Source organism: Heterocephalus glaber, unplaced genomic scaffold (genome assembly GCF_053883595.1).
Source record: "Heterocephalus glaber isolate CG9 unplaced genomic scaffold, H.glaber_assembly_v1.0 deba00001538, whole genome shotgun sequence".
In the NCBI taxonomy this organism is placed as follows: Eukaryota; Metazoa; Chordata; class Mammalia; order Rodentia; family Bathyergidae; genus Heterocephalus; species Heterocephalus glaber.
In genome coordinates, this window is record NW_028258333.1 from 38,861,366 (window position 1) to 38,876,069 (window position 14,704).

General features: G+C 42.5%; 1 long non-coding RNA gene across 1 annotated transcript; it reads left to right on the top strand.

Moving 5' to 3' along the window:
- The first annotated feature begins 785 nt into the window (after window positions 1-785).
- On the top strand, window positions 786-9,412 carry LOC147824577 (uncharacterized). The gene is made up of 3 exons (XR_015442290.1): window positions 786-878; window positions 2,623-2,693; window positions 9,216-9,412. It is a non-coding gene; the product is annotated as an uncharacterized LOC147824577 (long non-coding RNA).
- Window positions 9,413-14,704: the final 5,292 nt, after the last annotated feature.

Genomic DNA, 14,704 nt, shown 5'->3' on the forward strand with positions numbered 1-14,704 from the left:
AGATGTACATATTTAAAAATATCTTAAAAACATGTATTGGGGAAACAAGAGACAGTTGATAAAAAGAGTTTTTGGCTCATATGGTAGGATACTGGCTATTTCAGACCATTATTAATTTAGCCTGAGGGTTAGGAGTAAGGGAAGGATGGACTCCTGTGCCTCTAGAGTACTCATTGCATGTGATCTGGTCCTACTAGAAGACGAGGGTAGGGCCCAAATTGCCTGTTTATTTCTATTTTCTTAATTATTACTACGTTTTATTGTTGTTATGGCTTGTATCTAGGTGTCTCCCTCGAGCCTCAGGTGCTTACAGGTGGGGCTTTTCAGAGGTGGCTGGATCTAGGGTGTGTGAATGTGGATTAAGGGTGTGATACTGGGATTAAGGGTGTGTGGTACTGGATTAGTTCACTGATTGGTTCAGCATAGTTTTAGGTGTAGGTAATGGGAAGCCCCATGCCTGGTGTGGGTGATACCACTCAAAAGTTTGTACCCTGGATGAGATAAAGGGGAAAGGGAGGCTTGCTGCTGCTGTTTATTGCTTCACTGCCTTCTTCTTGTCACACCATGAACTATTTCTTCTCTGTGATGCCCCTACGCTGTGCCACCTTGCCTTGAAGCCAGCTACTTATGGACTGAAACCTCTACAAACTGTGAACTAAAATAAACCACTCCTCCTTTAACTTTGAGTGTCAGGTATTTTGCCTCAGCAATGAGAAAAATAACTAAAACAACTGTGATAAAAACATATGACATAAAATTTTATCTTTTTGTTTTTTTGGCAGTACTGGAAATTGAACCCAGGAGCACTGTACCATTGAGCTACATCCCCAGCCTTTTCTTTTTAAAATTTTGAGACAAGTTGTCACTAAGTTGCCCAGGTAGGACTTGAACTTTTTTTTTTTTTTACAAAACAACCAAATATTTAATTTAAAAAACAAAGCAAAGCCGGAGCTATTTAGAAAACATAAAGTAAACTAATATTGTATCTGCTGACTTTGAACACAACCCACAGTGACTGCCTGCCCTACAATGCATGTGCATGGAGCCAGTATCTCCCTGGGCACTTGGCCTGGGCTAAGCATGTGGGTCCTGGGCAGCTGCCATCCTCCCCACCCCTGTGTCAGCCCCACCTGACTCAGGCACCTCACACTTAAACATCTTCCATGAGTTAAAAAGATGCCTTCAGGACAGGTCTAAGTCCCATTTTGCTTAGTGTATAGCCTGGAAATGCTTCTAATTTTAAGTCTTAATGATTATTTGACTCGACACTAACACTGCTTATCTCCTCCTTCCTCCGCCTCCTTCAATACTCAGCTTCGCCACCATCATTTCTCTCATTCCTCCTTTTAGTCTTTCTTTCCTGGACTTTCTGCTCCCTAAGAAGAAGTGAATTTGCTAACACACAACTGGTCAGACTAACCACCATCTGATCAATGATTTCCTGTTCTCATCAGCTTTGCTCAGATGGAAAGTGGGCTCATTTCTCTGCTCTACAAGCCCAGCTGTGTTCTTCCCACGCGATAGCTACATGCCCAAAGAGTCCAAGGGTTATCCTTAATAAGGGCTCTGACACATAACCTTCCACACTTGGGACAAGCCAATGAAGTATTTTTTTGTTTTTTTTTCCCCCCAGTCCTAGGGATCGAATGCTGGACTTCGCACTTTTGAAGGTGTGGCAACACTGAGCTAAATCCCCAGCCCAATGAAGTATTTTTTTTTTTTTTTTTTGGTACCAGGGATTGAACTCGGGTCCTTGTGCTTGCGTAGCAGGTGTCAAAACCACTGAGCTAAATCCCTGGCCCAATGAAGTATTTTATAAAATTCATCTCCCCTACCCCAAAAAACTGATAGCATGGGCCATATCAGAAAAATCCTGGTCTTAGCAGATCAATATACATTGTTTTTTGGTCCTTTGACATATGCATTTTAAGGAGGATCAGGCTTCATTTTTTGTTGAAGAGTTTGTTACCATGGTGTCTGGTTTTTGAGTCATTCTATCCAGTTCTTCCTGAACATTTGACAACACAGTCTTTTGTCCTGACTTCTTGGCTGTGCTCTGCACACCACCAGCACCAGGACTTCCAGGAGAACCTATTTTTCTGTTTTCTCAAAAGACTATTGAAGAAGCTGGCCAACACCCCTTCACCTGCAGCATTATTTTTGATGTTTGGGTCTGGCTTCTTTACTGATGTCTCTGGGGAGGCACTTGGCACACTGGCTGGCCCTCCCTGGCCCTGAGGACTCAAACTTTTGATCCTCCTGCCTTTTCCTCCCTCAGTGCTGGGATTACAGATGTGTACTACCATAACTGAATAAATTTATCATTTGAACCATTTCTGTGTGTATAGTGCAGTGTGTTAGTTACACTCGTATTGCCATGCAACCAGTTTTCATCTTGCAAAACTGAAACTTTATACTCATATAACAATTCCCCATTCTCCCTTGCCTATACCTTCTGAGAATCCATTCTATTTTCTCTGTCCGTGATTTAATAACTTCAGTTACCTCATATAAATGGAATCATGCAATATCTGTTGTTTTGTAATTGGCTAATTTTGCTTAGCATAATGTCCATAAATTCCATCCTTCTTGTTCCATGCCATAATTTTATTTCTTCTTAAGGCTAATGCAGTGGATAGACATCCTCCCCCTCCAAGTGCTGGGAATCAAACACAGGGCCTTTTGGATACCAGGTAAGTGCTCCTCCATTGAACCACACCACTAGCCTCCAGCTAGACATTTCTTAAAGACCTGGAGAGCAAACATGTACAGGGCATGTAAAGGGCACTTTATGAATACTTACTGGCTGATTTTAATTTTTCTAGTAATGCTTCTTAAAGTCTTTTAAATATTCAAATCTTCAAGCTTCAATCTGGCAGGACAAATTGGATTCCCTGGGGATATGGATGAAGGAGTAGATAAGACAGTCCTGAATATTATACAAATGATCTCTTTCCTTGCTGGCCTTATAAGAACAATGTTCTCTTAAAATTTGAGTAGTGGTTCTCCATGTGAGTGGGTCTGATTTTGGCTCCTCTTCCTGGGGACATTGGGCAATGTCTGTAGGCGTGTTTGGTTGTCTTAACTTGGAGAGTATGCTACTGGCATCTGTGGTTAGAGGGTGGGTATGCTGCTACACATCCTACAATGCACTGGACAGGCCCCATGGTGAAGGATTATCCAGTCCAAATGTTAATAGTGCTGACATCAAGAAACCCTGACACAGGGACAAAATTTAAGAAGAAGGTCACATGTATATGGAGGCTTAGCCAATGGGGAACTTTCAGCCATCACACAGTGATGAATCTCCTCTTGAAGAAGGCCTTTCATATTCCCAAATAGATCAACTTCTATCTACGTCAAATGCTCAAAGTTGATACAAAAGATCACATCAACAGCGGCTTTCTTACCTAAACACCATTTGTCAAAACACAAAGCCCTCCAAACAGCTGGCATTGCGAGAGTGCAGTCTCTGCTGAGCTCTGGGAGCCCAAAGGAGGACACTTCATGCTAAATGTAAATGGGATAAGCCTTTTCAGCTGCAGCCTGTTTATCAGGAACCTGCTAGAGTAAACAAGGTTGTTCAGTTTAAATTAGCGCTCAGCACTCACCATTGTGGTTTTTCCATTTGCTAGAAGCAACAACTGTGTGTGTGTGTGTGGGGGGTGTGGGAGGGTGTGTGGGAGGGTTGAAGGTCACTGGGGTTGAAGGTTGCTGCAAGCTGGGTTTACCAAGTGGTGAGAAGGGTTTTGGAGTTTGTCTCCAGGGGACAATTAATTCTGTGATGACCGACTCCCACCCTGAGAGGAAAGAACCAAATTAAAAGCCAAGGAAACTATCTCTCCACTCTCCCTGTGCTGAGGCTAGGAGTGGAATTGAGCTCTCAGGGTCCCTGTTACAGCTATACATCAACTATAGTGATTGAGCTGCAAGTGGAATGTGGGAGATTTGCATATTATTTTGCTCCCTGTAGGAGGAGAAAATACCCATAAAAATTGTGCAAGGTTTTTTGTTTGCCACATTAGAATCCCATCTACAGAACAGCAGGGAAAGAGCCAAAGCTCTTAATAGTGAGAGAAAATACAGGTCTGCACAGCATCCATTGGAGAACCTGCACTATCCTAATTGAAAGTAGACACACTCCTTTGTGATAATTGTAGCTATACTTCAGTGCCAATTGGATCGAATTTTTGTCTCCTTTCTGGACAGACTGGTCATGCTTAAGTACAGCAAATACCTCCCAGAGAAATACAAATGTGTTGTCATCCATGAGAGTCCAATTTCAGCTGCTTTTTTACATTATTTCCTCCTGCCTTTTGGTTCTCTGATACACGGTTATGATCAATCCTCAGTGCAGCAGTTAAGAGTTCAAATTGTAAACTGTGAGGGCTCAACTTTCAGCTCTGCCACTTTCTAGCTGAATATCCTCAGGCAAGTTATTAAACCTTTTTGTGTATCCTGTTCCTCATCTGTAAAATCCAGATGAAAATACGTTCCCCTGCCTCCTGGAGTTATGCTGATACAAAGACTTAGTATGTGCAAAGAGCATAAGTAGAACAATGTCCGGTAAATGATGAATAATATTTGGTAAATAAATAAAATAGCACCTGACAGTTTACACTGGAAGGTCTAAATTCACACACTAGAGTGCAAACTTAACAGACTTAGACATGGTGGCACATGTCTATAATCGCAGTCCTCAGGAGGCTGAGGCAGGAGGATAGCTTGTGAGTTCCAGGCAAGCTTGGGCTATGTAGTGAGTCCAAGAGCAGCCTGAACTACATACTATATAGTGAGACCCTGTCTCTAAAAACCAAAAACAAGCACATCATTAACAACAACAACAACAACAACAAAAACAACAACACGAACTTTGCAGTGTGGAGCTAAATCATTACAGGGAGTAGGCCCTGTAATGTGCATTTACAAAACAGCCCACAGTGTTCCCTGGCTGATTTTAATGTGGATTGTGAAGAATCTCACCCTGTCAAGGCCTGTGCAAGTGGAGGGTACCAGGTATTCTGGAAAAGTGTCATGTAGTTTTCAACAGTTCAGCACTGGACTGATCATCTGTCTTCCCATCCATTGGGTGAATTCAATTTTGGACTAAATGTAAATTGGGTAAAATAAAACTTTTGCTGGAATGGGGAGGTGGGATGTCAGGTCCTTGCAAGCCCTCTGACCTGGAGGTGATTGTACCAATTCAAACAGGAAACAATTCAAAGGTATGGTTAGGATGAACAGGAAGGGCAGATCCGGAGCTGGTAAAAGCGGTAGTACAGGTTGTCCACATGGTCAGCTATGAGGAGATAGGACAGACCGTTCAGTAGTGAAAAGGAATTTTGGGAAGGGGAATTTGCTGCCTGTGTAGAAAGCTTTCAGGGACCAAATTTCTTACCACATTCTGCTGGATAGTGAGGGCTCCAGCTCTCTCCTGTCTTTTGTTCCTGAATCCTTCATCTCAGGCTTGTTTCCTTCAAGAAGAAGGAGCCATCCTGTCTAGGGAATCAGCTGAAGCAGTTTACAAGCACTGGCATTTGGAGGTCTCTCAAGGAAACAGTAAGTTTCTTCCTTGTTACCCTTCCATGGAGCTCACCAATTAACTGAAGTACTGAAGTTTCCAGCCTCCATTTAAACCCTTTCTCCTTAGACATGAAGAGAGTGTTATGGACCACCCAGATCAGGCCTGTGGCCACAGAAAGGGGAAGGCCAGCAGGTCTGTCCTAGCCCTGGCAGTGTCTCCTTCATCTACTTTCTCTGGAGCCTTCTTCTTCCGCTGTGGAACAGCGGGAGGAAGCAGACAACAAGCAAGCAAGCACAAAATGTCTGGGAAACACTTCTGCACAAATGAGATGCCTACTCCCTGGAGTCCTGAGAAATTTCAGTCAAAACCAGAGTTAAAAGTGAAAGCACTGACCAATGGAGACAGTGCTGTGGGCTTTGGAGTCTAAGAGGCAAAAGTCTTGTGACTTGAAAAACTTACACTTTTTAACTTTTCTGTTTGCCTAACAATTTCCATTTGACAGGACTTTTGGTTTTCATGGTTGAAAGATAGAAAGAGAAGCATTTGGGAGGTAATATTTCAAGGGGAGGCAGCATTGAATTAAGACTGACCGTCAAGACTGTCATGGTGATATGTGTCTGTAATCCTAGAAATTTGGGAACCTGAGACAGGAGGATCACAAATTTGAGCCCAGCACTGGTAACTTAGTGAAGACCCTAGCAAGACCCTGCCTCAAAATAAAAGATAAAAATGGGGCTGGGAGGCTAGGCACCCAGCACTCCGGAGTCTGAGGCAGGAGGATTGCCATGAGTTTGAGGCCATCCTGGGCTACATAGTGGGTTCAAGGCCAGCCTGAATTACATAACAAGACTCCATCTCAAAAGAAAAAAAAGGGCTGGGGATGCAAGGGCCTTGGTTTTAATCCCCAGTACCGCCCCCCCCCCGAAAAAAAAAGGACTGTCAAAGGCTGGTGATTATTCCTCTATCTCTTACTTCTCTTCCTTCCCCTATCTCTTCCTTCCTCTAATGTCGATGGGGAAGCAAGGGAAAGGTTCTGAGTAGGGGAAGCCTACCGTGAGGCAGATGGATGTGCTGCTTACACCCAGTTTAGTGAGACTTTTGCTATCTGCTTGCTGAGATAAAGGAACTGAAAGCTGAGAGCCAGACGGCTTAGATAGTACCACCAGGTAGTCTTGAATGGTCTTCAGTTTTTATTTTAGTTTTTGGTTTTTTTGTGGTGGTACTGAGGGTTGAACCCAGAGCCTGTCATGTGCTGGGCAAGTACTCCACCACTGAAGTACATCTCCAGCCCCCCCCGCCTTTTTTTTTTTTGGTACCGGAGATCGAACTCGGGTCCTTGCGCTTGCACAGCAGGCAGTGAAACCACTGAGCTAAATCCCCGGCCCCTACAGCCCTTTTTATTTTATTCTGAGACAAGGTCTTGTGATCTTCCTGCCTCAGCTTTCAGAGTAGCTGGGGTGACAGGTGTGTGCCTCTTCCTGTAGTCATTCTTAAAGGGGATCTTTCAGGTTTTAGCTTTTTCCTGAGGACTTCTGTGGCTCAGGAAGCTGCCCACTGAAGCCTGGGCTGCCCAAAGCTTTTTAAAAAGCCCAAGACACAGGTCTACTGCTTGGCAGCAGGGCAGGCATCTCAGCTTTGTTGTCAGAATATTTTATATTGGATATTGTTACAGGTTAAATTGTACACCCCCAAATTTATATGTGGAAGTACTAATTCCTTGTACCTGCAAATGTAAACTTATTTGGAAATAAGGTCTATGCAGATGATATTAGTTAAAACTAGTTGCTTAGGGACTATGGTGGGCTTATAAAAGGGGGAACATAGGCACAGGCAATGCCCAGAGGGAGGATGCTGTGTGAACTGAAGGTAGAGATCCAAAGATTGCCAAAACACCACTGGAAGCAGGAGGGAGATGAGAACAGGCTCTCTCTCACAGTCCTCAGAAGCAATCAACCCTGCCAACTTCTTAAGTTTGGACTTCTGGCCTTCAGGACAATGGGACAATATATTTCGGCTGTTTAAGCCACCCAGTCTGTGGCACTGTGCTACAGCAGGCCTAACAAATGAATATAGACACTGATGACATTTGAACTTTCTGGGAACAAGCAAACTCCACCCTGTGTCAGACTGATCTGCCCCATGCTGTCCATACAACCCTATCAGCTTTTACCAATAGTGTTCTGTATAGTGACCCTTGGTCTCATTCTGCTCCGGCTCCCCCTATATTTCTCAAGTGGAAAATTTGCTGCTGCTCCAGACTGTGTCTGTATGTGGGGGACCAAGAATGGAACTCTTTGTTTAGGATTTGCGTGGTATACATAAATAACGAGCATATGGAGCACTTTCAAGCCAGAGGCATTTTAGAATTAGGCAAGGGAAGAGGGATTTCATTTGTCAAAGACATTTCCTGTTCAGATTCATCACAAGCCTCCCTACATCCTCCCTTCCCTGGTCCTGTTACCCTTCCTCCCCTCAACAAACCCGAAATGTAAGAGTCTTTCTTAGCAGTGTAGGCCTGACAGGATGTTGAGAGAAACAGAGAATGAAAAAAAATAGTACATCAACCAGATGAATGGAAAAAGCCCTGTTTCTTTTTATGCATATAACTTCAGGATTGTAAAAAAGAAATGAGTAAGAAAATTTCTTGTGCATGAATGCACTAATAAGTGTGTCTAAATTGTTTGTACAAGGGCTGGTCTTTAGAAATAACCCTTTTAGATGCAGGGACATGCACAGAAATTCTACTTTATGGCTTTCAAGGGCACTTGTTGTGCTAGTAGCTGTGTGCCCACCTGCCACAGGCTGCAAGGAAGGTGGGTCAGATTTAAGGTATGAGAAGAGTTAGCCCTCTCCAAGAAAGAGGGGGTGCATCTGGCCCTGGGGCATGATTTTGGATTCTCCATTTTCTAAATACAAGGCATCCCACTTCATGCCATTTCTTGTCATCTAGTGGATTCTCAGCAGCAACCACTTCTATGGACTGGGGAAATACCCCTTTAAATGAAAATACTTCTTGGCTTCCAGGGAAGTGGTGAGGTAAACTGTGAAAAAGGCCACTGCACTTGCTTGTGTCTGGGAAGGAGGTTGACTCCTGGTTAGCACAAGCATCCCAGTTTCACAGCCCATTAACAGTATGTCCACAGATTTCTCCCTTTCAACCCAAACCACAGCCCAGGGGAAGTTGCCAGCCTTCTAGTTTCTTCTGGTGTAGATATTCATGGCTTCAGAGTCTGATTTAGATGATGTGATTTCTTACAACATTTTTTGAAGAGGTGCTTCCACATCAAAATGTAACCACAAAAAGACATTACGATGATAAATATACATTGTATAAGGATTTCCTCATATTTTGAATTATGGTGCCTTCTGGACAAACCTCCTGACAACCAGTGTATGTAATTAGCAATTTGTCATTGTATTTGGAATATAAAAATAGCAAAATAATCACGACTTCTAATGTTATGTTTTGAATATGTCTCCCAAAAGGCATATGTTGCAAACAATCTCCAAATCAACAGTACTAAGAGTTGGTATATTTGAGAGGTGATGAGGCCACCAGGGGTCTGCTCACATGGAAGGAGTGATGCTGATTATTGAAGCCCCTAAAGCTAAGCAGTCTCCCTGTCCCTCTCCCTCTCCCCCTTTCCTCCTCCTCCCCGCCCTCTGTCTCTCTTTCTCTCTTGTGCCACAGTACAATGCCAGTGCTTCAAGGTGGCTCATGACAGTTGTGAACCCTGGACATGGGACTTCTTGGCTTCTAGAACTGTAAGAAATACATCTCTGCTCTTTATTAATAAACTAATCTCAGGTTTTTTTGTTATAGCAGTACAAAACAAACTACGACACTTACTAATACAAATATTTATTAAATAGTGGAGAACATGTGAATGTGAGAAACTCAGACCTTGTCTTTTCTTTCAAAGAATATAAACAGGAGTGCTTCTATATTAAACTTTTTTTCACCCTAGGTTGCCCTCCTCCTCCCTGCACACCAAAATTGCAGCCCAGTAACCCTTCATGGCCTCCCCTCACACCACCTAGACTAGCCAATTGGGGCAGATGGTGAACCTTCAACCCTGCCAATGGGGAAAAAGGTCAGCTGCTTCTCATGAGTTAGGATATAAAGGAAACCTGCTGTTGCCTCTCTGTGTGCTTGCTACCTCACCTTAGGGGTGTAGTGCACCCTCCTGCAGAAGTAAAGTTACCTTGTTGACGTTTCTTTGTAACTGAATGCTGTATTTCTGCACTGACAAATTGAGTCTGGGGCTTATTGCCAACACGAGGGAATACAAAACATAAAGCATAAAACCTAAGAGATCAGTTTCAGGTAAAATTTATTGCAGTTCTACAATATGCCAGGACATGCACTAGGATCTTCACCATGTATTCTCATCTTGGAGGGAATGGGAAATGAATATGAATTAGAACCATTTGGTGCACTAGTCCTGAATCACTGAATATGGGTAATTTATATGAATGTCATGAGAAGTCATTTAAGAGTTGAGAGGAAGCAGAAGGCAGGTGATTGTGTATCAAAACAAAAAACAGGAACTCACAACTTAACAAAAGCATCTTTCTAATTTATTTTTATTTATTTATTTATTTGGTATCGGGTCCTTGCACTTGCGCAGCAGGCGGCGAAACCACTGAGCTAAATTCCCGGCCCCATCTTTCTAATTTACAGAGGTGTCTAATCCCTGGGTAATGATTTCAAAGTCAAGGTGCAAACACTGCTTTGAAAAAAGTGGCCTGTTCAGCTTTTAGAGACAAATACACTAATCAAAAGTAGCTTTCACGAGGACTTCATTCTGTCTGAAGTCTCTCACAGTGATGTGCGGATAGTCACTTTGAAATAAATTTGTATAATGGATATAAATGGAATAGAGGATTTCATATTGATAAGTTACTTGTAGCAGACAGTTCCTGCATTTTTTTCACTTCAACATGATGGAGAGGGACTCGACTGATTATAGTAAGGGAAATATAGGTTAGCGTTCCAAGCTGTAAGCAGAAGAAATCTTGTTAAGAGCTTCAATGAAGTTCTGTCTGGATGTATCTGTGGCAACAGAAGGTTAAACATATTCCCATGGAGAAAAAAGGGGTTGGACCTTGAACATTCAATCCTTATCCTCCTCTTGCATGCCCTTCCACTTCCTACCTCTTGAGAGACTCAGCACACCCACGATGGTACCAAATCTCCCTGTGTCAGGGTAATCGTCTTACAGTTAAGATACTCAGCCTTTTTGACTTGGTCACTCGGCTCATGTTTCCTGAATTGTGTTATAAAATAAAGAAGATAAATATGAACTAGGAATTGGTTCAGCTGAGAGTAAAAGAGAATCTCAAATAAAATAAATAAATAAAATGCAGATTTAAGAAGTTCATAGGTAGGTATTGTCAGAAACCACCATTCTTGCCAAATGGCTTCTACCTCATGGTCCAATATGGTGGCTTGAGCTCTAGACATCATATCTGGATTCTAGTAAAGAGAAAAGAAAGGGTAAAGAAGTACATATTCCATTCTTATAAGAACCCTTCCTAAAAGTTGCAAAAGACATTTTTGCTTGCATAACATTGACTAGAACTGACATGCAAGCATCCTAGTCTCAGTGGAAGTTGAGTACTGTGATCTCTGTTTTGGACAATCAAGTACTAGCTATGTATTAGGGATTTCATTATGAGAAAGCAGAGGAGACTGATTGGTGGGTGACACTTTGCAGCCTTTTCCACAGGGTTAAAATGTACACCCAGGATGTGTGATGGTAAAACTTGTCACTCTAGCATGACACAGCATCACCTTTTGTACAACTAACCATGGTTAGATTCTCACTTGGGAATAGTTTCTTTGCTCCACTTGATTTACCTATGAGTTTTTCTAAGAAGCTTAATTTGATTTTAAAATCCTGATAGCAAGTAGAAGCACCTTAGCAGAACCCAAAGGCATTCATGAGGGTTTTTGGGGGCAGCCTGGGTTCACAGGAGAGAGCTCTGCTTCTGAATCTATTGGAAAATTCACTCTAAAGCAGTAGGTCTTGGTGGGGCCTCAGAGTCTGCATTACTAGCAATCTCATGAATGATGAGATTCTGCAGTGGGCAGACCAGGCTCAGAGTGCAAGGATTCAGGGAGGCTTCTCTTTGGTTGTCTGAGTCCCACTTTGTGGTAGAGTGTTCAGGAGGAAATGGAGTGGCAGTGGTCAGTGTATCCATCAGCGATTCTTATATGCTGCTGTTCATAAGAATGGCCTGGCAAGCTTGTTGATGTACAGGTTCTTAGGATTCCAACAATCAGTTTCTGTGCAGCATGTCTACAGCAGTGGACATCTGATTTTATAATAGGCATTCTGGATAGTTTCTGATGAAAGTGGTCAACGAGCACATTTTGAGAAATGTTGGTACCAGCTGTTTTAGCAGTCTGTGGGTGTGAGGATTGGATTATAGGCCTACAAAGATTCTGGGTGTTCTGGAATTTATGGGTTTTTCACTAGTTTAATTCATTAAAGAAGAGATCTGTTGCTAATTTTTGTCTCAGGAAAATTTCATCAAAGGCACCCCTGTCCCCCAAAGTCCTCATGCTGGAGCTAAAGGTTTTGTTTTTCTGGGAGATTTGAGAATGTTTTAGCTTGGCTGCCATAAGAAAATACTGAAATTTGGTGGCTAAAATGATAGATGATTTACTTCTGTGGTACTGGAGGCTAAATGTCTGAGACTAGGATGCCTCTATGATTGGCCTCTGGCAAGGGCTCTCTTCCTGGCTTGCAGATGACTGTCTTCTACCACCACTTTCTTGCTATGTCCCCACAGGACAGAGAGTGAACCAGCTCTGATCTCTTCCTCTTCTTTTAAGAAACTTCTTCCATCATGACTTCAGTTAAACCTAATTACTTCCCAAAGGCTCCACATCCAAATACCATCAAACTGGGGCTTTGACCTTCAACATAAGAATCCTGGGGGACACAAATATTCAGTCCATAACAGATGAAAGAAGTTCCACATCATTGAACATGGTGCTAGCAGAGTAACTATGGGTGGTAGGGACAGAGGCAGGTGTGGGGGGAAGGGGTGAGGTAGAATCAGAGAAAGAAGAAAGGAGGAGGAGAAGGGACAAAGCTGGTTGGTCTTGGCATCTTTATATGTGGGGACTGTGCTGGTCAATGTGAGGTGGGAGATTAGGGTGCGGTAAACTGGCTGAGCAAGTGGGCATGGCCTGTCAATCATGGAGCTCCAGGAAGCATGTGAAGAAAAAACCGTTCCCAAAGTCCTGCACCTGTGACCAATCAGAAAGGGCTATCCTCAATTTGTCTCATAAGAAATATAGATCTTCCCTCAGCCTGAGTAAAGGAGGATAAAAAGACAGTGACTATTAACCTTCTTGTGGCCACTGTGCTTTCTCTTTCTCACCTGCCAAAATACACTGCTTTTCTTACTTTTAATTGGCTTGCGCTTACTCAGCTGAGCATATTTCTTTTCCTGCTTTTAATAAATGTAAAATCTTGCTACCTTTTGTGTTTGTCTTGACCTTGTTCAGTATGACAAGAACCTAGAAAGCATCTCTAGAAGGAGTCCCTTGCACCCCAGAACTCCATAACAATTGCATGGGCATTGCTTCATAGGATCCTTCCTGCCACTCTATGTGGTGGTGGGGCCTATCCCCATTTTACTCACACATTTGTTTCAATATTCTTTTGAACACCTCAAATGCCTAATTTACAAAAAAATTCGAAGGAAGGAATGTTTTTTTGTGACCATGGGATACCAGGGACCTTCTTTCTCTTTTTTGTTTTCCTCTTTCACACTGTTTCACTGCCTAGAATATATCCTGCCCTCTTTTCCTCTATTGATTTTTTCCTAGTCCCAGCTTTTCATGACCCCTTTGGTCTTCTACTACTCCATACTTATAAAGGTCTGCTTCAAGTGCCAGGTAGACTTCTGTGTCATCCTTTTTAGGAATCCGAGATCATAGCCCCTTTTGAGGATTAAATTATTCTTCCATGTGGAATATGTTTTGCCAGGCTTCTGCCATCCACTTGGGTCTCATACCAAACTCCAAATACCAGTCATCTCAAATCATTTGGTAGTTGTTCACCTGGAATTGAAGAGCTGATGAATGAATCAGCATCATCTGGCTTCTTCTCAAGTGGACCCATTAGCTCCAAGTCCTGTCCATTGGGAGATAAAGTAGGGAGTCCTACTTTCTTTCTTTTCACTTTTCAGTAGATTAGCAGAGAGTTGGCTCAGTAGGTCTGTGTTAATTCTGTTGCAGAACAGACTGAATCCAACCACCACCTTCAGAAGCTCCATTTCTAACAAGGCTACCTCCTTGACAAGAGAGCATTCAGTGGTATAGTTACAAGGGTATCTCCTATCTTCTTGCCCCTGAAAATGTTTGGAATTTAGTGGTGGTGGGTTCTATTCTACTAGAACATGATGTATTGTATTGGTCAGTGTTCTTCAAAGAAATAAAACAATAGAATATATATTTACATATCAATATCTCATATATCTGCAACTTTATCTAGGGAGAAATTTATTATAAGGTTTTGGCTCACGTGATTCTAGATGCTAATAAGTCCCACAATCTTCCATAATACTGTGAGGTGGAGACCCAGGAAAGCTCTTGGCATAATTCTAAGGTCTGGCAGCCAAATCATGGGTGGTATCAATTCCAGTCTTGGGGTTTGAAGGCTAAGAACTAGGAATGCTAAGGGCATAAATCTTGGCTCAGCAGTCTTGCGAGATTTCTTGACTTCTCAGTTCCTTTCTTTTTGTTCTATTAGCTACATTAATCCTTCAGTGGATTGGATTATGCTCACCATCAGCCCAGCAATTCAAATGCTAATTACTTCTGAAAACAACACTCCCACAGACACATTCAGAAATAATGTTTAACCAGCTATCTGAGCACCTTGTGTCCTAGTCAAGTTGACACATGAAATTAATTATCATATGTGTTATAGATATTTAAAAATTTTTCTGCATATTATAATGTTCTGACATTTAAAAATAACTGGTTGAGGAGAGACTGCTATTCCCAGGACAGGCTAATTCTTAGGGATACAAAGGGCCTAGCTGGGAGTATGGTTTTATTATGCAAACTATGCACTCTAGAGCTATTCCTCCTCTATGTGACCCACACTCCCCAGACTGTAGCATTCCTCTGTCTTGGTTATCCCAGGGCCAGTT